Source organism: Nannobrachium achirus (genome assembly GCF_963921795.1).
Source record: "Nannobrachium achirus genome assembly, chromosome: 8".
Lineage (NCBI taxonomy): Eukaryota > Metazoa > Chordata > Actinopteri > Myctophiformes > Myctophidae > Nannobrachium > Nannobrachium achirus.
In genome coordinates this window covers 17,076,976-17,101,507 of record NC_137817.1, presented here as the reverse complement: position 1 = coordinate 17,101,507, position 24,532 = coordinate 17,076,976, and the positions used below count along the sequence as shown (strand labels likewise).

The 24,532-nt window shown below is 41.9% G+C and overlaps 1 protein-coding gene across 2 annotated transcripts in view; it reads right to left on the bottom strand.

The window, feature by feature from the left end:
• Positions 1 to 23,467, bottom strand: part of st3gal4 (ST3 beta-galactoside alpha-2,3-sialyltransferase 4) — a 73,523-nt gene extending 50,056 nt beyond the window's left edge. Inside the window, exon 1 of one of the 2 annotated variants that reach the window (XM_080731569.1) lies at positions 23,174 to 23,467. The gene's annotated coding sequence lies outside the window, so the exon portion shown is untranslated. The remainder of the gene's footprint in view (positions 1 to 23,173) is intronic. The other variant, XM_080731568.1, reaches the window with a different exon arrangement.
• Between the last annotated feature and the right edge of the window lie 1,065 nt (positions 23,468 to 24,532).

Here is a 24,532-nt window from a genome sequence, read left to right as displayed (position 1 = left end):
GCCAATGGGCCATGATGATGATGATTGATAACCCCTTCTTCCCACTAGACAGTAGACAGCGACCGAGTCACAGCAGTCAGACGTGCAGTGCTCAGGTTCGGTCTGAAAAAAATCAGCCCGATCAACTCATGCGAGACCGTCGCTAATTCGAATGACACCCGCAAATGGAAACATGCTAAATTCGCTTTGTCTTAATGCGTATTTCTGATAATTCGCTTCCCTAATTCGAATAAGTTTATGGAAACATGGCTACTGTCTGAGTACACAAGGGATAATTTCACCTGTGTACTTTAAGCCTCTCTCTATATATAGGCGAAGATTTCCATGGATAAATAACACTCAACTTTTGGATATGTACCAAATTATAAGGTTTTCAAGTCAAGTCCTTATCATTTGACATTCACTAACACTAAAATAAATATATCAATTATCAAGTGTTTTTAGAGGTATGGAATCCATATAGAAAGACAATATGGATACATGGCAAATGGTGCAGTTATATAGCGCTGTGCATGTTTGTGCATGTGTGCGCGCGGCTGCGCGCGTGCCTGCGGGCACACACACTCGCTCGCTCACTCACTACCCTATGTAGCTCTGTAATCCCCCACATTGTCATCCATGAAGTTGTGAGGGTGGACAGGAAGGGTGATAATATAGCTCCTTGGGGAGCACCAGTGTTGGTGACATAGTCTGCAACCAAGCCTAGATCCACTTGCACTGACAGCTTCAGGGCCATCTGTGGATGTACTGTATGGTATTGAAGATGCTTAGGAAGTCAAAGAACATGACTCTCACAGTGCTACCAGGAGCAGAATCTCAAAGATCTTCTTGACGTGTAATGTCAAAACAATTAACTGGCATTTAGTCACTGAATGCACTGGGTGTCCCTTCTTAAACACCAGGACATTTTACTTTACTCAACCTCAGGAAGAAGTTGAATATGCTGGAATGCCGCTGCAAACTGCCCAGAGCACACCTTGAGCACCCAAGGGTTGCTGTTGTCTGGACCCCTGGCCTTGTTAATGTTGATCCTGTTAAGGGTCCATATGAGGTATAGGGATCTGAGGATCTTAAGGTTGCTGGTTCACCAATCACTAATCTGCGTTAAAGTGTCATTGGGAGAACCAGTCTCACAAATCTGTCTGCAGTGATATTGATATTGGGGTATGTCTAAAGAAATCTGATTTGCAATAAAACTGCAGTGCAAGTTATCTCCACACAAACACTACACTCTTAAAAGAGATGGGTCAAAAACAACCCAAGTTGGTTTATTTAGGTAACCCAACGCGCAACGCTGTTTTGGACCATGCAGCCCAACATGGGTTATTGCAGACCAGCAGGGTTGGGTTAAGGCTGTGACCCTGCATGTTGGGTTGGGATTGTACAACCAAGTAATGGGTTAAAAGTGACTTTGCTGTTGGGTTAACGTCTTACTGCTGATGGTTTGGGATCCCAAAAATGGTTTAAAAGTGACCTTGTTATTGGGTTGGGATCATACGCCCAACCACTTTAAATCTATTCATTTTTTTTACATCACTTACTTCAATGATCTTTTTCATGCCTAATTTACTCAAGGAAGAATGCATGCTGAGTAAATTATGCATTTAGTCGTGACAATTTTGAACACAACAGATTATGTGGTGCTTCACGTTAAATGAATGTTTCTGTAAGCAACTATGTTTTTTTTTTAGGGATTATGACTGGGCTACATCCACTGCGAGCATTTACAATACAATGTTGTTTTCTCTATCGAAAACCATAAAATAATAGAAAAGTTTGTAAAAATATCTGTATGGGAGCACAGTTGCATGCTGGGTAACTGCCCGCCCACTTAGTTTAACCCAATAGTGGTGCAATTCACAAACCAATGCAGTGAACCATGTGTTGGGTAAACTCGAACCATAACACAAAATTGGTTCAATGCACTAACTCATGCATTGGGTAAACTCGAATTCAAAAGCCTATACCAACACTTGGGTTATGAACTCAATGCATTTTATCTGATGATGTGGGCAGGCCATCCATAGCCCAACAGATGGTTTACTAATTTTAAGTATTTTTAATCCAATGTTTGACCCAACCTTTGACCCAACAGTGTCAACCCAGCAAAAAGATTGAACATTTGACCCAACAATTTTAACCCCTTGACGCCTGAATTAATTTCTAAAAGTACAAAAAAAATAATTCTGTGTGTTTTGGCTATCAAACAGATGTGAAAGAAGATTTCAATTGTCAATTTTAATATAGCACATAAAATAAACAGAAAATGTAATATGTGTCATATTTGCATCACCAGGCACAATCAGGCATAATCAGTATAGCACAGTTTTTTTTATTGAACTATACAAAAATATATACAAAAAATACAAATATAATATACAATATATATAATATCATATAATATATGTTCCCTCACTTCGGGGAAATTGTAATATGTGTCATATTTGCATCACCAGGCATAATCGGTATAGCACCGTTTTTTTTATTGAACTTTATAATATATGTTCCCTCACTTCGGGTTTGTATAAATATAAATCGGAGCACTTGGCCATGACAGACAGTAGGACAGCTGAGAGGGAGACAGTGTAGGAGAGACAGACAGTAGGACAGCTGAGAGGGAGACAGTGTAGGAGAGACAGACAGTAGGACAGCTGAGAGAGAGACAGTGTAGGAGAGACAGACAGTATAGGGCAGCTGAGAGGGAGACAGTGTAGGAGAGACAGACAGTAGGACAGCTGAGAGGGAGACAGTGTAGGAGAGACAGACAGTAGGACAGCTGAGAGGGATCAGTGTAGGAGAGACAGACAGACAGTATAGGACAGCTCAGAGGGAGACAGTGCAGGAGAGACAGACAGTAGGACAGCTGAGAGGGATCAGTGTAGGAGAGACAGACAGTATAGGACAGCTCAGAGGGAGACAGTGCAGGAGAGACAGACAGTAGGACAGCTGAGAGAGAGACAGTGTAGGAGAGACAGACAGTATAGGGCAGCTGAGAGGGATCAGTGTAGGAGAGACAGACAGTAGGACAGCTGAGAGAGAGACAGTGTAGGAGAGACAGACAGTAAGACAGCTGAGAGGGATCGGTGTAGGAGAGACATACAGTATAGGACAGCTCAGAGGGAGACAGTGCAGGAGAGACAGACAGACAGTAGGACAGCTGAGAGAGAGAGAGTGTAGGAGAGACAGACAGTATAGGACAGCTGAGAGGGATCAGTGTAGGAGAGACAGACAGTAGGACAGCTGAGAGAGACAGTGTAGGAGAGACAGACAGTATAGGGCAGCTGAGAGGGAGACAGTGTAGGAGAGACAGACAGTAGGACAGCTGAGAGAGAGACAGTGTAGGAGAGACAGACAGTAAGACAGCTGAGAGGGATCAGTGTAGGAGAGACAGACAGTATAGGACAGCTCAGAGGGAGACAGTGCAGGAGAGACAGACAGTAGGACAGCTGAGAGAGAGAGTGTAGGAGAGACAGACAGACAGTATAGGACAGCTGAGAGGGATCAGTGTAGGAGAGACAGACAGTAGGACAGCTGAGAGAGAGACAGTGTAGGAGAGACAGACAGTATAGGGCAGCTGAGAGGGAGACAGTGTAGGAGAGACAGACAGACAGACAGACAGACAGACAGACAGACAGACAGACAGACAGACAGACAGACAGACAGACAGACAGACAGACAGTAGGACAGCTGAGAGGGAGACAGTGTAGGAGAGACAGACAGTATAGGGCAGCTGAGAGGGATCAGTGTAGGAGAGACAGACAGTAGGACAGCTGAGAGAGAGACAGTGTAGGAGAGACAGACAGTAAGACAGCTGAGAGGGATCAGTGTAGGAGTGACAGACAGTATAGGACAGCTCAGAGGGATCAGTGTAGGAGAGACAGACAGTAGGGCAGCTGAGAGAGAGACAGTGTAGGAGAGACAGACAGACAGACAGACAGACAGACAGACAGACAGACAGACAGACAGACAGACAGACAGACAGACAGACAGACAGACAGACAGACAGACAGACAGACAGTAGGACAGCTGAGAGGGAGACAGTGCAGGAGAGACAGACAGTAGGACAGCTGAGAGAGAGACAGTGTAGGAGAGACAGACAGACAGTAGGACAGCTGAGAGGGAGACAGTGCAGGAGAGACAGACAGTAGGACAGCTGAGAGAGACAGTGTAGGAGAGACAGACAGTATAGGACAGCTGAGAGGGATCAGTGTAGGAGAGACAGACAGTAGGACAGCTGAGAGAGAGACAGTGTAGGAGAGACAGACCGTAGGACAGCTTAGAGAGAGACAGTGTAGGAGAGACAGACAGTAGGACAGCTGAGAGGGATCCGTGTAGGAGAGACAGACAGTATAGGACAGCTTAGAGGGAGACAGTGTAGGAGAGACAGACAGTATAGGACAGCTGAGAGAGAGAGACAGTGTAGGAGAGACTGACAGTATAGGACAGCTGAGAGGGAGACAGTGTAGGAGAGAAAGACAGTATAGGACAGCTTAGAGGGAGACAGTGTAGGAGAGACAGACAGTATAGGACAGCTGAGAGAGAGACAGTGTAGGAGAGACAGACAGTATAGGACAGCTGAGAGGGAGACAGTGTAAGAGAGACAGACAGTAGGAGAGCTAAGAGGGAGACAGTGTAGGAGAGACAGATAGTAGGACAACTAAGAGGGAGACAGTGTAGGAAAGACAGACAGTAGGGCAGCTGAGAGGGAGACAGTGTAGGAGAGACAGACAGTAGGACAGCAGAGAGAGGGAGTCAGACAATGTTTGTTTCTGCATTCAAACATGGATGCAGTCTTCCTCAGGGGAGTGTGGGAGGATCGCAGGTTCAAACACTGGTTCGGTAAGTCACGTCGAGCAAGGCCGGCACCAGTACCATCACTGCTGTCTTGGTCACTGCTGTCACTGGTTTCTTCCCCTGTTTTGGTTGATAGATTGATTTCATTTATAAATATAGCATAGCAGACACGATCCAAAGGATAAACATGCAAGATTGTACACATTTATTTCCAAATTCAATGTTGCACACTTGCTCTGCACATACAGTTACAGTTAGTCATAGTCCATATTTCAGTACCTGCATTTGTTATTGTAATAACAAAAAGGGGGGGGGGGGGGGTGCAGGGTTGGTGGACCATGGGAGAAGGGGGGGACTTGTGATTGTATAAGTGGAAAAACTGTGAGAAAAAAAAGTCCAATATTGTTTGAAAGGAAAAAGTTGTTGTTTTTTTCATTACGGCTGTCATTCATTATTGATTAATGAGCCAAACATCAGATTTACAATCTTATAAGGAAACTTATACTTATATTCTTCAAAACATTTGAAGTATAGGCACAGCAATTGGAATTTCTACAATATTGCACCTCAATACATTACCATTCATCCATTCATTCATTTCATCCCCCTTGTGCCTAGTGCGTCATATTTGCATCATAATAAAATCGGCTCACATCAGGATAATACTTGATGTCACATGTAATCTATTTTGATATATAAGCAGCTGAGAGGTTCACAAAGCTAGAATGTATTTTTATTTTCACCCTACTTACCTCAAAAGGGGTGAATTTTGTCCAAATGAGGAGCTGCTTGTCCATGTGGAGAAAATGTTTGGACTTCCTGGATTGTGAGGCTATGCAATTCCACCACCGAACACTAGATGGCGACCTAGCATTTTCAATGATCAAACAACACTCCCTGATGACTTATCAACAGTCAGTGATGGGATATGTAGTTCACTTGTGCCTGCAGGTGCCTCCATTTAATATGTATCAAATTTGCACCATTAGGCGTTAAGGGGTTAAGAGTGTAGTTATTGTTTAGTAGCAACTTAGGAAATGCAGTAACATCTTATTTGACGTAAATTTGTGTTTCTTGTAAATGAGAGAAAGTAAAGTAGTTCTCACCACAAAAGTACAATTTCCGCCTAAACTAAAAGTGTGTTTAAAGGATAATATTCTGACTCTTTGCTGATGTAGGGTAGACACCTGGTTCACATCTCAGCAGATTTTATGAAGATAAGAGTGAGCATTCTCAAGTTATAGGCATTTTTGTCAGCTTTGACCTAGGCGGATTTGCCTCTTTCAGAGGTTGGGGTAGGTCTAAAAAATAGCCAAAAAAACTAATTTCTCCCAAAAATAAAATTTCACAACGATCCATTTCATTAATGGGAGACCCTAAACATAAGAAAAAACATGGTTGTGTTTGGTTATACCTTGGGTAGGGGTATCTCAAAATCTGACGGCCTCTGCTGCTATACTAATATACGGTATAGCATTCGGAGATTGTGGAATAGTTGTCTGGCTACGCGAGACTACTTCGCATTGTTTGATTGTGACATATTTTGGCATGCCTTCATTAATCACTGCCCTTCATTAATCAATCATGACATTTCCTTGAGAAGGATTTACAACATTTGCGTGCCTTGGACTTTCTCGCCAACAGAGAATACCTGATCAAATTAAAGGTAAATATTGAAGCTACCTTGCCATACCAAACAAATGGCAGGTCTACAAGCGCACAACACATGGTTTTATGGTTTAGAGTAGACTGTAGAGATACTGTCTACTAATTTGCGTGATTTTTAGACCAAATCTGTTGGAGTACTGTCCAAAAATATATTTTGCAAAGGTTCGGCTTCATGGTGGCACTAGAACTTTAGAGTTTAGATATTGGTCCAAAGTTCATGTAAAAAAAAAAAAAAAAAAAAAGAAACGTTTCATGCACGTGGCGCGAAAATTCCAGGAGGAGATAGATTTTAACTGTTTTTCATATAATACAACGACGCCCCCTGTTCCCGCTACTCCAGCGACTGTGACACTTCAGATATCATCGTTGTCGGGTGAAAATCTTGTATGTCCAAAACCATTCGTTTTGCATTTATCATTTTAAAAATGATTTAAACTAGTGAAAACAGCCAATCTACAAGCACAAAACGCCTCGCACCGCGAGGCGTTGTGTGCTTGTAGATCTGCTGTTTTCACTACTTTTGTGCGACGGCCTTGTATGATTTGCGAAAGAACGTACAAATTTGGAGATATGAGATTTCCACCCGACAACGACGATATACTAGTGTTGTTGCTGCTCTTATACCACCATTATTACTGGGGTTGGTGTGGGCCAGACAGTAGCCCCCCGCGGGCCGCAAATGGCCTGCGGGCCGCAAATGGCCCGCGGGCCTCCTATTGGGGAACCCTGCTTTAGCCTATCGTTGCGAGTTTCGTGGTTTCGCTGTTTGGCATAGCCCTCTACCATACTGCAGAGTTTCATAAAAAGCGATTGGTCAAGCTAGGACAGAAAAAGTGGCGGAAGAATAATAATGATAGAAACACCAATCTCAATAGTGGCTTACAAGCCCCTTACAAGGCTTAGCCACTAATAAATGGTATTTACAATAGAAAGGTCAGGCGGAGGTAAGGATAGGCTTTGTTTTCATTTACCAGTTTCGAGTAGCAGCCACCTCTAAGTGGCTTTTCAGTGCCGTTTTAAAGGAAGGTATGGATTTACATTCCTTTAAGGCCTTCGGTAGGGCGTTCCGCATTTTAGCGGCATAGCAGGAGAACGTATTTGACCCTTTTTTTTTTGCCGATTGGTCCAAAAGATATATGTTTTTTAAGATTTGGGTTAGGGTTAGGCTTTTATGCCTTCATTGATAGGACAGTAGACTGACAGGAAACGGGGAGAGAGACGGGGAGTGACATGCAGCAAAGGTCGCCCGGATCGGGAATCGAACCGGCAACACGCTGTCAGGCATCAGAGCCTATGTGGTATGCGCCCGGACCAGTAGGCCCCTGGTCTAAGAGATGTTAGTGTCGATTGGTCCAAAGGTGCCAGATATTAGCAGCTCATAGACAGACGGATGAATGGACAGACACATACTGTACACGGACGAACGGACATGGGCGAAAACATAGTCCATTGTACTCCATTGACCAATTTGATCTCCATTTGCACTACTATTACTAATATATCATGATCGCCCATATCAATGGTCTCACTATAACTGTCCATACTAAAGTATACAGTCATTGCTGTGTTTACCTGTAACGCGGGTATACGCCGTATGCTGTGAAAACATCTTTTTGAAAGCGTCTACCCTCATGAACCTTTCAAAGTAGCGTAGCATTATGCACTGGTGTCTGCGCTGGCCACACGAATAGCCGCGGATCTTAGATTATAGTATGCCCTCAAAAAAAGTCTAGAACACACCACTGTATACAGTACAACTACTTTGATGAGCGCTGCTTCAGTAGCACTAGCTCTAAACCAGATTGTTACACATAATACAGTGTGATAGGTAGCCCTGCGGTTGTTTGTAGACAATATTTGTCTCCACCAGCCGAAGGCTGAGGGAGAGTATGTTTTCCCCTCCGTCCGTCCGTGCGTCCGTCCGTCCGTGTGTCCGTGTGTCCGTGTGTCCGTGTGTCCTCGCAGTTTGTGTGCAGCTAATCTCAGTCGCCGTTGGCCCGATCGCTGCCAAACTGAGCACACACACTCCCTGGATGCCAATCTAGAACCTCTGCCCCACATTTTTCAAATCAGCCTCATGGTGGCGCTATAACAGGCCGATTTGTGTGGCCTGGTTGTTACCAGCTAATCTCCGGCGCCGTTGGCCCGATCGCTGCCAAACTGAGCACACACACTCCCTGGATGCTGATTCAGAACCTCTGCCCCACATTTTTTAAATCAGCCTCATGGTGGCGCTATAACAGGCCGATTTGTGTGGCCTGGTGGAGACCTGTGCTCGGAAGAGCACTGCTTCTAGTTTCAACTCTTTTTGCTGCAGAAAAGAAGGTTGAGATTGGTCTGTAGTTGCTAGTCACAGATCTAGTCACAGATCTAGAGAGGATGTACTGTAGGTAGGCAGCTATAGTGTCAATCCTGGTACGCTGGCATCCTTAAAAAGAAGCTACAGACCTTGCAAAATAAATTGGTCTTAAATTCCCACTGCTCCTACTCAGTTTCACGCTGATCGGTAACTTGAAGACAGTATCCATTACTATCCATTGTGTTTTTTAAACTGTGTTATGTTTTGTACTTGTTTGTTTTGTATTGTATGCATGGGGTTGGAGAGGGGTGTCGACTGGCATAACAGCTCTTTTAGGGTTATTGTTGGAGTAACGTTTTATATTCTAGACAGCTCAAAACCTGTTCCTCAGTTTACAGACAGGCTGCCGCGCCTCAGGCCAAACATAGGCAAGGCCGGTGCATCACAGGAGCAGGACAACACACAGCATATCCATGGCCAAAACGCAAAACCTTCCAATCTGCAAATTTCATGATTTTTGGATTTCACTTGAAATGAGGACAACAGGCTATGCTGCACATGGTCAGTCTGTCTGCAAGATCGTTCTGCCCCTCATTTTGCCAAAAATGTCATGTGACTAGAAATAGTAGATAGGTTTTAATGTTGAACACAAATTTTCTTTTTCATTTTCCCAACAAAGTGAATTTTTCAGATAGGAGGTTTTGCGTTTTGGCCTTCGTAGACACTGGAGCAGCTTGGACAATTGAAGCCTCTTTTATTAAAGGAGTAGTTCACCCCAAAATGACTTTTTTCCATTGATTACTCATGCCATGGAGACTTGAGTTCAGTAATATTTTTTGGTATTTGTCACATTCCTAAGACAATAATTTGATTACAATAAATTTACCCCATTGATTCCGGATGGGGACCTAAATGCATTTGGGTCACCATCCGGAATCAATGGGGGTAAATTTACTATAATCATTTTTTTCTTTTCTTAGGAATGCGACAAATACAAATAAAATTATACTCCATGGAGTGAGTAACCAATAGAAAGAAGGTCACTTTGGGGGGGAACTACTCCTTTAAGGTGCTACGGGCAACAAAATATTAACTGACGTTTCGATGTTACGGCATCTTCCTTAGAGTCATGAAAATATTTATACTCAGCAGTTAGGTCCATTAGCTCCATTGTTAACTTCAAGTCCTAGCACCTGGAACTAATCAGCTAATTTATATTGTAGTTAAAGATGAAACTGTGTTTTTGTATGCATATGGGGTTGGAGAGATAACAGCTCTGATAGGGTTATTGATAGAGTAATTAACGGTTTCTATTCTAGACAGCTCAAAACTTGTTCCTCCAGTTTACAATGAACTAGAAAGCCAAGGAATTTCACATGTTAGATTCCTCCCATATAATGAGAGACAATAACCTCATTGTCTTTCATGTTTGTTTTTGTTTCCGTCTGTCTCTTTTGTGTCTGACCGGTAACGGGTTTTAATCTGCTGCTTTAATCTGCTGTAGTTAATTTTGGGGGCTTTTCTGCCTTTATTTATAGTACAGGGCGTGACATAGAGCAAAGGTCATTGGGATTGGGAGTCGAACCCGCAGCGCACATTAGAGCCTAATTATGTGGTGTCCACCTGGAACGCTATGCCAGTGGGCACCCTCTGCTGTAGATTTTAACCTGAATTGGAAAACAAAATACTAAATCAGCAGCCCTAGCTTTTAATGACAGCGGAATTGGTAATTGGAACTTGGAATGTTTTCTAATGTTCTTTTGCTTTTGCTTGTTTGCTTGAAACGATCTGTAAATCTGGAGGTGCATCTTGACTACAAACTGGACAGTTCAGTGGTCAGAAAACACAGACTGTCTTTACCGGAAGGGACAGAGTAGGCCATTGGTCTTCAACAGGGGGTCCGGGACCCCTAGGGGGCCCTCAGAGTTACTACAGGGTGTCCTCCAAATCTTTGAGTGATAGAAAGTTTTTTTCCTTCTTTTTTATATTATATAATATATCCATATCCATATATCCACATTCCGTGAACTTTAGCCAAAAATAGCAGATCTACAACCTCACAACGGTGAGCTTGTAGATCAGTTATTTTTGGCAAAGAGCTTTGGTGTAGAGGGGAAAAAGAGCAGACTAATTACAGAGTGAAGTTCAAGTTTATTAAGTATTGACGGTTCAAGTGGTTAAATATCTGAAAACACAAATTGACATGAATCCAAAATACACTGATGATTGTGCTGTCAAACAATGAAACTATATGGAATCTATGAACAGGTTGTGGGGGTCCCTGCTTCATCTCTCTCTCAACTAAGGGGTCCTTCTTTTTTGAGGACATCTGCAGGAAGCTCCTGCAGATGTTCTTTCAGACAGTGGTGTGATAGGGACCCACTCAGACTGGCCAGAATGATTGGGCGGGCTGGCAAGATGATAGGGATTGAGCTTGACTCTGTGGTGGCAAGGCAGAGAGGAGAACTTTGGCTAAGACTGTATCCTTGGAAGTTGGTCGATCGTGCCAGCCAAGAACGGCAAAAGCCTTTTCCTCAGAGAGAGGAGCACATTCAGTCAATCACAGAGGTGTAGCCATTGTTGGAAAAGTTTGGTTAATATTATTGTACCAATTTTGGCAAATGGTCAAACTACTGTACATAACAGATCATCTGTTAATTGTGCAGTTTGCCACTCTATGTTCCAACACAAACCATGTTATTCTAACATTGTTATTCCAACATTGTTATTCCAACAACCTTGACACTGTACAAGTGTCCTGATATTTCACTGGTAAACCATTTTTAAGTAAACAATCTTTATCCTTATGGGGTGACGGCAGGAAGCCGTCAACAACAAGATTACACCATCATGTCAACAACTCTGTTGTGTTCTGTCCACTGATAAAGGTCATCTCAGCCCATGAGGTGACCACTTGTCACGATATTACATCATCATGACAGGACCCATCCTACTGTCTTACAGTAACTATATAAAATCATGTCAACTGTCTATTAGGGCAGGAAGACACTATGGGTGCATTGCTGTACTGTACGCTGAACTCTGAACTATTCTCTTAAAACAATTATTTCAGTTGATATAATTAATTCAGCCAAGTGCTATAAGCAAAAAATGTGGACCTAAATAATGTCCATAAAGACTGTCTGCTGATGTCTGGACAAATAATCCTCAAGCTTGGCCATCAGTTGAGCTCGGGAACACTTACGTTTACCTAATAGAGAGTCCTGGTAGTATTTACATTTACTTAATGATTACTTAATCATCAAATATTTCATTTGTTTGCTGATGCTAGGTGCGCTAGATTCTTCCTTGGTCTACTGGGAGTGTGTGTGCAGTCTCCCAAAACGGAACACTCCTGAAAACTTTGGAAGCCAATCTTAGCCAATCAGGATGGAGTTTTTCAGGAGCAGGAGCACACGCACGCACGTGCCTTGATCAAAAACAACCCTTAAAAAGGGAGGAAAAAAATGTTTGGTAATTTTATCGTTTTATCGTTTGGGAACACCCCAGACAGTTTTTAAGTTGCTTGATTCAATATTTAGATATTTTGATATTAATTTTATTAGACACATCCCCTTCCTATTGTAACTCAAACCCATTGTAACTTCAAACTCCATTTTAATAATGCTAGATTCATCAAGAACTAGAGATGAGTTGAAGCTGAGGTTACATTCAGTCCCACAGATAAATATCGTGAAAATAGCTGATCTATCTTGTAGATCGGCAAAGCCGATAGAGGCAAATCCGATACCAATCAAAGCCGATAGAGGCATTATCGGCCGATCGCGATCACTCACCGATCGATCGGCACATCTCTATCAAGAACACCTGTTCCTGGTTATGGTGACTCATACTGTCCCCCTAATATGTGAGCTGGCCGTGTTTTTTCAATTACTTTTTTCATTTATTTGTAATAAATGAGTCATCAGAACCAAGAACGGGTGTTTTAATGAATCTATCATGGTTAAAATGGAGTTTAAAGTTACAATGGGTTTGTATAGGAAGGGGGCGTGTCTGATAACGTTAATATCAAATATCTAAATATTGAATCAAGCAGCTTAAAAACTGTCTAGGGTCTTCCCAAAAGCCTGAATAGACGATAAAATTACCAAAGTTTCTTTTTTTTTAAGTGAAATATCCCTTTAAGTTCACACCTCTAAACAAAGATTATAAAAGCTGACGACTGCCGAGTGACAACAGCTTGAATTATCATAGGAATGACCCTGGCTGCATATCATATCAACTGAATTCAGCAGCACCGCCGATGGACAGCGAGCGACAGGCCAGCACGGGTCACAGTGAAGATTTTGCCAAATAGAACGTTCTCTTTAAACTCTAAACATTAACCCATTCAGAACGGGTACACATTGTGTATCATTATTTTATGCTTTAACTATTGAAAAATAGCAGATATACAATCACTCGCAGCGTGGCACCGAGTGCCGCGCTCTATAAGTGTCTTTTGACTCCTTCTAAGATTTTTTGAAAAACCTATGTTTCTATGTCAGCAATCTGGCCAGCCATCGTCAAAGAAAAGGTCCTTTTCACTTAACTGGAGCTCAGTTAGTCTGTTCTTGAGAGACTACTATGTCAGTGGTTCTCAAACCTTTTCATGTGAAGGACCCCCAAAATGATATTTATTTGGCCACAGACCCCCATCTCAAAATATTTAGTTCCAGGGATCACCCAGAAGCAAAATTTGAGTTACAATCGTTTGCTTTGAAAATACATATATTCAAAGATTTGCGCACATTTTCACGTCTTTTTCAAAAATAGCAGATCTACAAGCTCGCAGCGCGGCACTCTGTGCCACGCTGTGAACTTGTAAATGTGTTAAAATATAAAGTAGATAGATACAGTGGCCTGCAACATTACAAGGCACATTCAAAGACAAAGTTGACATGAGTACAGCGAGGGGATATCATAGCTGCAGCTGTGCATAATTGATCAAACAAGCAACACATTGAACACAAGCTCAGATGATTCCAGGAGCAGATAGACAGAAGAGGAGAGAGGCAGGGTGAAAGAATAGGAGAGAGAGAAGGTACCAGAATGCTTTTTTATGCTGTGTGTAGCCCGCGATAATTGCGTCTGAATATTAACCAAACCCGCACACCCTTTTTAATAGAGGGTATTCGTGTGACATCATCATCATACCCGGAAGTTATGCGGGAACACCTACTGAGCGGCAAAAAACGGCTTTCTGGCCTTGACAGCCCATATACCGGTACATCCAAACAGAAATGTCCTATCTGATCGTATTAAACAACGTTAAATGACGTAAAGCTCACTTTGGCACTCACTTTGCCACTCGATTTGCCAATCGATTTGCCATTCACTTTATGCATGCGCACAGCCTCTATACCCTGTGGGTATTCTTCTTCTTAAAAAAATAAAGAAAAGAAATAGGCCCCACGATTTGACTCATATAATATGGATATGAAGTATCAACTGATGGTAAAAAAAGTAGATTATGTACAATATCATAAACAAGTCACATATAAACAGAATCGCAGGGCTGATTTGTTTATTTTTGGACCACAGTTCTTCTTATATGACGATAAGATTTCTCTATGGGATTTTTTATAGAAAAATACACCCGTGACCCAGGGGTGTACTCTAGTCTATTGTAGTGTCATTTTAGTTTTTTTTTTCTTTTTCGTTTTTCAATGATTTTAAGTTATGACAAAATACACACCAAAAAAAAGGTCTAATCGCAGATCGGTGAAAAGTTTATTACATAGCTTACCCTGAAGCCCAGCATAAACCACTACCTGTCACTATCAGCAGTGTGAAAAGACACGGTGCTGTTTCCATGATGGTGTGCATGAGAGAACTTCATTGAGGGGAACTTTAACCGGCTCCACATGGCTCCCCAGAACACAGGAGGCATAGGAGGCACAAAACGGCCTCGCATGGAGCAAAAGGCAACACAGGCACAGCACAGCACAATGGCTGTCTGTCTGTGTGGGGCAAGGGTATAAGGGGCAGGGAGAGTCTGGAATAGGGTCCCTACTCTCAAAATACCTTATTTTTGCAGAGTGACATGTGACATGAGAATTTTACCTACCCATTTGAAGTACAAATACACGACTCTCTCTCTCTCTCTCTCTCTCTCTCTCTCTCTCTCTCTCACACACACACACACACACACAAGCACGCACGCACGCACACACACACACACACACACACACACACACACACACACACACACACACACACGCACACACACACACACACACACACACATATGCATGCATGAACATAAGCAAAAGTAGGAATATAAATGTATAACATATAAATGTAATCTTTAGAGGTTAAGAAGCAGCGTATAATACAGATACTTGATTAATTAATTATTACCTCTGCTAGCAGAGTAAGACAGGTTTTATTTATTCATTCAAAGTTGAATGCAAATCGATTTGCATTCAACTTTGTGCAACATTTTGGTCATGGCCAGGAAGAATTGAATGATTGTTAGTGGCGTGGTAGTCGTGCATCAATCGTACCAAAACACAAGAGGTTGACTGGTAGTTATCGGATATTGATATCGGACAGAAATCGATGCAGCCTTAGTTTTATTTAACGATAGATAGGCAGGATCTAAACCCGGACTGGTAAATGCTCTGTTTAAATTGCTACTTATCAACGTGATCAGTGGTGTAAAGTAACTAAGTACATTTTTTAGGTATTTGTACTTTACTTGAGTATTTCCAATTTCTACTCTTTTCTACTCCACTACTTACATCTCAGATTGAAATTTTGTACTTTTACTCTACTACATTTTTTTGAAAGCGTTACTAGTTACTTTGCATATATAAATGATAATATTATAAAACATACATAAACCACTTTAGCCCTATTTTATACCTTGGCTATATGAAAATAGTCGTGTGAGATTGTAGATCTGATTTTCAAACATTTTGTACTTTTAGTTTCTGTTACATTAAGTACATTTTGTACACTTTAATACCTTTACTCAAGTACATTTTGAATTCCGGACTTTTACTTCTATATTGCAGTATTGCTATTTGAACATTTGAGTACTTTTTCCACCACTGAGCGTGATGTTGTCTGATAAGCCGTCTATTTGATTAATGACTGGCCCGAACAACACAGTTTACCAAGACCACCCCTCCCCAATCTGACGAGCCTGGCAGCTCTGTCTGATCAGTTATTAGATCTGCACTCAGGTCAGGATTATATTACATAAAAATTCATAGCTTGATAAGAATGACATTTGTTATGTCTCTGAAACAATATAGTTATATACATTTCGCTTGCTGCGAGCTGATATATGACTGTCATTTCTTGTTAGATTAGTGTTATTCTATTTAGAAAAGCCTCCTGTTAACAGGTGTTGAAAATTAGCACTCCTACTATATAACACTGGTGATGTCCATGTAAAAAGAAATATACTTAAACAAACCATGCTCGAACACAGTTTCAAGGAAACTCGGCTACGCAGCGCACAAGACAAAGCTGTTGTCACATTATGTCAAATGTAGTAAATTTAAGTAGTAGTTTGGCTGGGATGGGGCTTAATCATAAAACATGTTTTATGGGGTGCACTGTTTTTTCATTTGCACAGCTTATTAGAACGAAGGAAGGAAGTGCGTGGGAAATGTCACCTCTTGAAATGTCACTAACGTCGCTAAACTAACAGTTTGTTGTATGTGTGTGTGCGCACGTTCGTGTGTATGTGTGTGTGTCATGACACATGTACAGTAGGCCTATATATTGCACTAGACAGACTTTGGCATTACTTTGATCATTTAACCCATTTAGGCATAGAATTATTGAATGCATTAACCAGTGAAAAATAGCAGATCTACAAGCTCGAGCTTGTAGATCTGCTATTTTTGAAAAAAGTTGTGAAAATGTGTGCAAATCTTTGAATATATGTATTTTTAAAGCAAACGTTTGTAACTCAAATCTTGCTTCTAGGTGGTCACTGGAACTAAATATTTTGAGATGGGGGTCCGTGGCCAAATAAATATCAGTTTGGGGGTCCTTCACATTAAAAGGTTTGAGAGCCACTGACATAGTAGTCTCTCAAGAACAGACTAACTGAGCTCCAGTTAAGTGAAAAGGACCTTTTCTTTGACGATGGCTAGCCAGATTGCTGACATAGAAACATAGGTTTATAAAAAAAACCTTAGAAGGATGCAAAAGACACTTATCCACGAGTTTCCTACGCCCCATAGTGCATTGCGCAAACGTCTGCACCGAGGTTCCGCCGCCGATTTACAAGCTCACAACGGGTTGCATCTGCGACGCGACGTGAGCTTGTATGTCTGCTGTTAAACCCGGAAGTTTGGTCCTGATAGTCTCCAGTAAACTCCCGCGGAAACTTGTGGATAGAATCGGGTCAAAAATAGCAGATCTACAAGCGCGCAGCGTGGCACTTGGTGCCGCGCTGTGAGCTTGTAGATCTGCTATTTTTCAATAGTTAAAGCATAAAATAATGATGTACCCGTTTTAATGCTATATGTCAGGGTCAACAATTTTGACTCTCATATGTACACAATGGGCCACATGGCTTCAGAACCTATAGGTTTCCATGGCTTACCTGTACACAAGACTAACTGAGAATTGACTGAGTTGTATGTACTTTATAACCATGGAAAATGTTGCTACGCAGTCATGACAGTTGATGCACATCAAATGATTGTATTTCACATATGGACAATGGTGTATTGTAATGATGTTTGTCTCTTAAAGGAGGCATTCAGACCAAAACATATATAGGGTTAAATCTGCCTTTTATCATACCCCTTCATACCTGCTTCAGTCGTTTTTGAGCGGTGGTCACAACGCTCCTATATGTGGCCGTGTGTGTGGGTATGTCTGTCTGTCTCCGTGTCTGTCTGTCTGTATGTAGCCTACAGTACCTTTTTTGACCACACATGTTAAGGGAGGGGCGCTGTTGTTCAGGCCAGACCAGACACACACACACACACACACACACACACACACACACACACACACACATACACACACACACACACACACACACACACACACACACACACACACACACACACACACACACACACACACACTGGATGGATACCAGTGGCGGCCTGAGTGACATGCATTTTATTATTAATATTTTGTTTAATATTGTTTTAATATTTTTTATTATATATATATACAGGTATTACAGGTATATATATATTTGTTTTGCTGTTGCGCAGCCTCCACGACCACCGCTCAGTTCACACGGGTGTGATTTCTTTTCATAGCTGCCCCTGTTGCTAGATTTTGGCTGCCCCTGTTGCTAGATTTCATGGGCCCTCTCATAACTAACACGATGGATTGTCCTCAGGCTAGTGCGGTTATTTCTTTAGCTTCAAAGTTAGTATTTTCTTATTGGATTGTGTTTACACAACGTCCTGAGACCAACCAAACTGAGGTGTTAGTTATGAGAGGGCCCATGAAATCAGAAAACAGGGGCAGACAAAATCTAGCAACAGGGGCAGCTATGAAATAAATCGACTAAAGCAGGTATGAAGGGGTATGATAAAAGGCAGATTTAACCCTGGGTGTGTTTTGGTCTGAATGCCTCCTTTAAGGCCAGTCAACTATAATGGGAGTTGCGGCCAAACCGTACCAGTTTGCCAATGCAGGCAAATGGCGAGTATTAAAACCCTGTTGGACAGTCCTCGTCACACAACTCGACCTTTTGTGCCTAGTTTGAACCTAAACAAATCACAATTCGGCAACAAACAATGACATTTGCACGATATAGGCTGTGCTGCAAATGTCATTGTTTGTTGCCGGTCAGAAATGTCATTGTTTGTTGTGGTCAGAAAGTCCACCCCTCGAGGCTGGCAGAATGGCAGATCTACAAGTCCTTGTAGATCGGCTATTTTCACTATTTTAAATCTTTTTAAAATCACAAAAAAGGGAAGGTTTTGGACATGCATGGCCCTATTTTCAATCTACAAGCTCACAACGTGTCGATGTAGATCGGCTAGTTAAACTATCTTTAAATGTTTTTCAAAATATTAAAAAACGGCAAAGAAGTTTAGGGATAAGGGGTAAGGCATGGACGAAAATATAGCTCACAATGTTTCCCCCCGACCACGACGCTTTGGGTGTAAGTGAAGTAGCTTTTGGCTCTGCATTGTTTAGGGACCCCTACACATTTGTGATATAAATATATCCACAAGTTTCCCGAGGAGCTTACTGGGGAAAAGGGGTGCGGTAATGTGTGCTTCACTTCCTCCACACGGCCAAGGAAGTTAAAAATAGAAGGAAGGGAAACACGTGACACCGGGCAAGCGCCATTACCGCTCATGACGCTCACCATGGGTGCCAAAACTCGCACCGGAAGTGCTATGAAATAGCCTACATGGCAGTGAAAGGGTCAACACAGCAGGAAACAAAATGTGACATGTCTTATTTTATTTTCCTGAGAGGAGTATTTTATAAAGGTCTGAATTGTTCAGAAATAGTGTTTGTTCATGAGCTGGTCTACAGGCTTCCACTGACTCCAGTGCATTCTACCAAACTTCCGGACGCAGTTTGGCACCCATGGTGCGATGAATCTGCCCCGGCTGGAATTGCGTGATAGGGAAAATTACGTTGGTATCAGTATGAAACAGCTAAGAGGAACAGGAATCATAGGACACAGCACTGTTTATTGCACTTTGAATGCATCAGCAACATAATGCTGTAGCTGAAATTCCCGCTAGGCCAAGGAAGAACCATCACTCCACTTTTTCCGGAACTATGGCGAAATAACAGGTCGCTTCACAGGTCGCTTCACGTATTGTAGTGAAGCGACCGTTGCTTACTGTATTTCCCCTCTAGATTCCTTGGATTCCGAATTTTTTGTATAATGAGGCACCTCGTAACCCCATGTCACTGACATTATTAATCATGACCTGAAGATATTATCTCAGTAAAGAGATGTAATTTACAGTATATTATGTTCTAAGAAATTACATTACAAAATGTAAAATGTAGGTCAACTAATGTATTTGTATTAATAAAATATCTGCAATTGAGTTGCCATATTAGAAAGGTCTACTTGCAATGTTAATAATAGTTTATGAAAAGGTAGAGCCATAACCCCCACTGAGTAGATATAATTGAACAAGGAATCACAGTAATCATGAAAAATCATTAAGGTGTCTTTCAACTTACATAAAAACAAGACACGTGGATTTCAAACACAATGTTGATGACATCATATAAGCCGGCTTTCTCATTTGTACACTGGAAAATGTCTAGGGAATCGGGTCTGGATATTGTCCGGTGTTGGGCTGTTGGCCTTTCGCACTTGTAGCAAGCTACAGACAATGTCCGCTTCAGATGCGTTCATCATACAGCCCCTCTGTTTAAAGTCTGGAAAACTTACAGTAATACAGTGCATATAGTAATATACTGACACTGTGACCTCATATTGCTGTATTGATTTTCAAATATTTTGTTATTTCAAAAAGTCTAAAACATGTGAAAAGGGTACACACAGAGATTTTCGTCCTAGGCCTAGTATCAGTGTGCCCTGGAATCACCTAAACAGTGATGCTCTTTTGGAAACAATTCATCTTAATTCATTTGAATTTCTTCAGAAAATAATCATAACCAATTTCATCATGCCTTCAGAGAAGTTGATGTCTTAAGGCCAGACCACACCAATGCAACTGGTTCTGGGATCAAACCTGTGACATTTTGGTTACAGGACTGTCTAACCTCTCTAGGCTACCCTGTGTGTTTATGTGGTTGGGGGCTGGGGCTGGCACACTCATAGGATTTGGTGACTATTAGTCTGGTTAGGTTACTTGCATCATTATCCTAGCCAGTACAGTTTTCGAAGTCTGGTCTTAATTACCTCTGTGGAAGAGAGTCAGCGCAGACATGTTTTGACAAACAACACTGGTTAACCATTTCCAGTTGGTCACCATCGTTCCCACAGTAAAAAGGAAACAAGAAGCCTCAGTAACTCTCAAGTTAATGTGATGCTTAGAAAATGTCCTAAAACATAGCAAACTAAAATTGGATGGGAATTCCAAGCCATTTTGTTGGTATTTCCAAGGAAATCACAGCGGATTTTACCAATCCATCATCAGTATCAGGTTCCTATTTCGTTCTGTGGCAGCAGCCCTCAATAATACCATTACACACATCTGAGCTGCTCCCTCCAAGCCTGACACACTCACCACCCAGCCCAAAATCCCCTTTGTGACCCGCGATTGAACATTGAGCCCGGACTCGTTATATGGGGTGGGGGGCGGGTAACCTTTGCTCTTTGTGTCTTATCCACAGCTCTGATGTGTATGTTGTACAGTATGTTGTCATAATGCAGCAGTGATGATCAGAATGGCAAATGAACCAGACATGGGCCAGGCACAGGGAAACTCATCAAATAAAAGACCACTGCTTCTTTGGAAAAGTGTAGTAGGCCTACAGAGCCACCAGGCTGAATTATATTCCAGTAACCATTTACATTTGCCCAATCTTTTAGTGTAGTTATGATTCCATTTGCTTCAGATTGTAGCTTCCTTCACACAGGGTCGGGAAAATCGCGCTCTTTCGAACGACCATCATTTCGCCCGGAGGGTTAGCGACTCACTCCACGGAGGTTAGGGTTAGGGTGAGGGTTAGAGTCGGGTGTCGAAAAGATGACATGTAGTAACAGTGACACGCTCCCATCTGACTTCCATTTACAATTACTTGTCTATCAGATTCAAAAGAGCTTCCCAATATAACCAAGCTCAAAGTTTACACAACAAATTGTGGTAGGAATGTTATATACTGCTATATATCATTGATATATTTCTCTGGTATACAATTTTATTTGTAGAGATCGTGATGATGTAGCATGGCAGTCTGAAATCACATTCCAAACAACAAATATATTCAATAAATATTATGAATTTACTATTTTTGCAATTAACTAATCCAACTCGAAATGCCAGTTTGTCATCAATTTTCAGGCGTGACCATGATGATATTTGATGCAACAAGCAGCTCTCACCAAAACCACTGTCAATATTATGGACTTACTGTTTGTCACATGATTGAAATATCATGTGCACAATATAACTAATCACTGTTAAGGGTAACATCTGTATACAAAAGTCCCTTTCTCTTATGTGTTCGCTGAGCCAACAGCTGAAATCAAGTGATGCAATTCAGTACAAACACATTTGAAACAAACAAAACTCTTTCTTCTTACTTGCCTGGGAGGCTTTAACATTTTGTAAAAGTAGCTTCATTCCCATGAGGGTGGTGATACATTAAGCCATTTTAAACCATTTTTGGGGCAGTATAGATGGTGGCCCAATATTTCCAAGAATAGAAAACCACTGAATCAAGTATCCATAATGCTTCCCGGAAACCATGCTGCATTCAGCTGTAATTGAGTCAATTCTTTGAGCCCTGTTGCCCATCAGAATTGCTCAGAAAGTTGTCCTGCATTGTGGTGCCTGAAAATCACTAGAATTATTGAGTATTAATCAAACCAGGCAGGGGGTTGCTATCATGCTGTAAATCTGGTTCATGGTAGGCCTAATTGAGATTAGAAAATGTTATATAGGCCTAGTCCAATGTTCAAAAGGCACACACACTATCTCTCTCTCTCTCTCTCTCTCTCTCTCTCTCTCTCTCTCTCTCTCTCTCTCTCTCTCTCTCTCTCTCTCTCTCTCTCTCTCAAGTGCCAGTATCCTTCCACAGATCTCCCACACACACGTGTAGACCAAAATGACTGATAGCCTACCTACACACAGTAGCCTACTATATAGGCTAGACTAAACGCATGAGATTGGTTTATGGGGGGCAAAGAATGTAAGGCACGTCAGACACTGATGGAAAGTTTCAAGCCAAGATTAGAGCTAAATGTATTTGACAGCCATGTGATCAAATGCAAGGTAAATGAGTGCTGTTGGTCTGTTAGGATCAGTGGTTCCCAAACTTTTTTAGCCCCAGACCCAAAAGAGAAATTAGGTATATACCAGGGACCTTACTAGTGAAAACAGCAGATCTATAAGCTCACAACACAACTTCGCGCCACGTTGTGAGCTTGTTGTAGATCGGCTATTTTCACTACTTCTTAAACATTTGTTTTCTAAATTTCTTACATTTGTCTGTATGTCTGTTTACAATTCACAGCCAATTTTTTTTCTTTTTAAATATGTATAGGCCTAGTCTATATTTTAAATGATAGGAAAGGGAAGAAACATATAAAGATTTTTGCTAGAGTCCCCATAAAAATCGGTCCGTGACCGTGACCCACACATGGGTCCCGACCCAGTGTTTGGGAACCAGTGTGTGTTAGGTCCTATCATGTCACCATGCGCACACTTCTGAAAGCCGGATGGAAACAATCATATCGTACCGTTACTCTGAAAAGGATATTTAGGCATTCAGCAGCAATATGTCATCATAGCGAATACTTACCAGCAACGCTGCCCACTAGTTCATGTAGCCAATATTCCACTGTGTGTGAGTCTGTTGGTACAAGAGCAAGGATGTTACCACCACCAGGTTCACGTAACGGTTTATATTGGCATTCGCTGTTCGCAGATGAGAGAAATAGGCGTCCTGTCTTCGCGCAACGAGTGGGAGGTGCCCGCGAAGCACTGGCACGAGCACGAATTAAGCTCATCCCTCACATTTCGCGGAAAAAAACACACACAAGGACGACATGGTTGTTTACAGTAGACCTGCTGGGAACTCTCTCTCTGCAAGCAGCAGAGAGATAGCGGTCCTCTGGAATGAGCACGTTGAGCACAGCGCGTACCCTTCGCTCATATAGACGCATGCGCATGTTGGCCACTAGATGCGCTGGTCCGTCAGTCAGTGGTTAACAGATGCGAGTTCTCCCCCTGAGCCGAGTGAGAAATTGTGACCAAAATTGTAGTGGTGTTTTAAGTATCTAAAGTACTATAGGGCTACTGTACTTGAGTCCAACTTTGAGGTGTTTCTACTGTAGGCCAGTGGTTTTCTCAACCTATGGGTCGGGACCCCCCTGGGGGTCCCCAAATTATTTAAGGGGGTCCCCAGATGATTAACTTGATGTGCAACAATGTTTTCTCACTCAACAGTAAACAAACCAACATAAGATTTAAGTGTATAGGCCTAGAGAGGGTATCTGCACATTTCTAAAGTCACAGTTTAAGTTTTTTAATACCTCTAAAATGACAAATTAAACATTGGCCAAATTGGAGGAAGAAATTGGGAAAATAGCAGATCTACATGCTCACAACGCCTCGCATCGCGAGGCGTTGTGAGCATTTAGATCTCCTATTTTCCCAATAGAACCGTGTTATACAAAATGTAATGCCTCAACTCTTAGTGCTCCAGGGTGTGGGGGGCAGAGGGTCCCCAGTTAAAATATGATTATTTTGGGGTTCGTGGCCTAAAGGTTGAGAACCACTGCTAGGCTATATAGGCCTACAGTATTTTCTGGACTATAAGGCGCACCTGACTATAAGGCGCACTGTCAATGAATGGTCTATTTTCAAACTGTTTTCATATATAAGGCGCACCTGACTATAAGGCGCACATAATAGACGCTACCATTGCGTTATGCATCCAACAGATGGAGCTGTGCTAAAGGAAATGTCAATGTATGATCCATATATAAGGCGCACTGGACTATAAGGCGCACTGTAGTTTTTTGAGAAAATTAAAGGCTTTTAAGTGCGCCTTATAGTCCGGAAAATACGGTACTTTACTTGAGTAGGCCTATTTCCAATGTCTTCTAACGACTCCACTGTAGGCCTTTTACTTTTACTCCACTAGTTTACTTGAAAA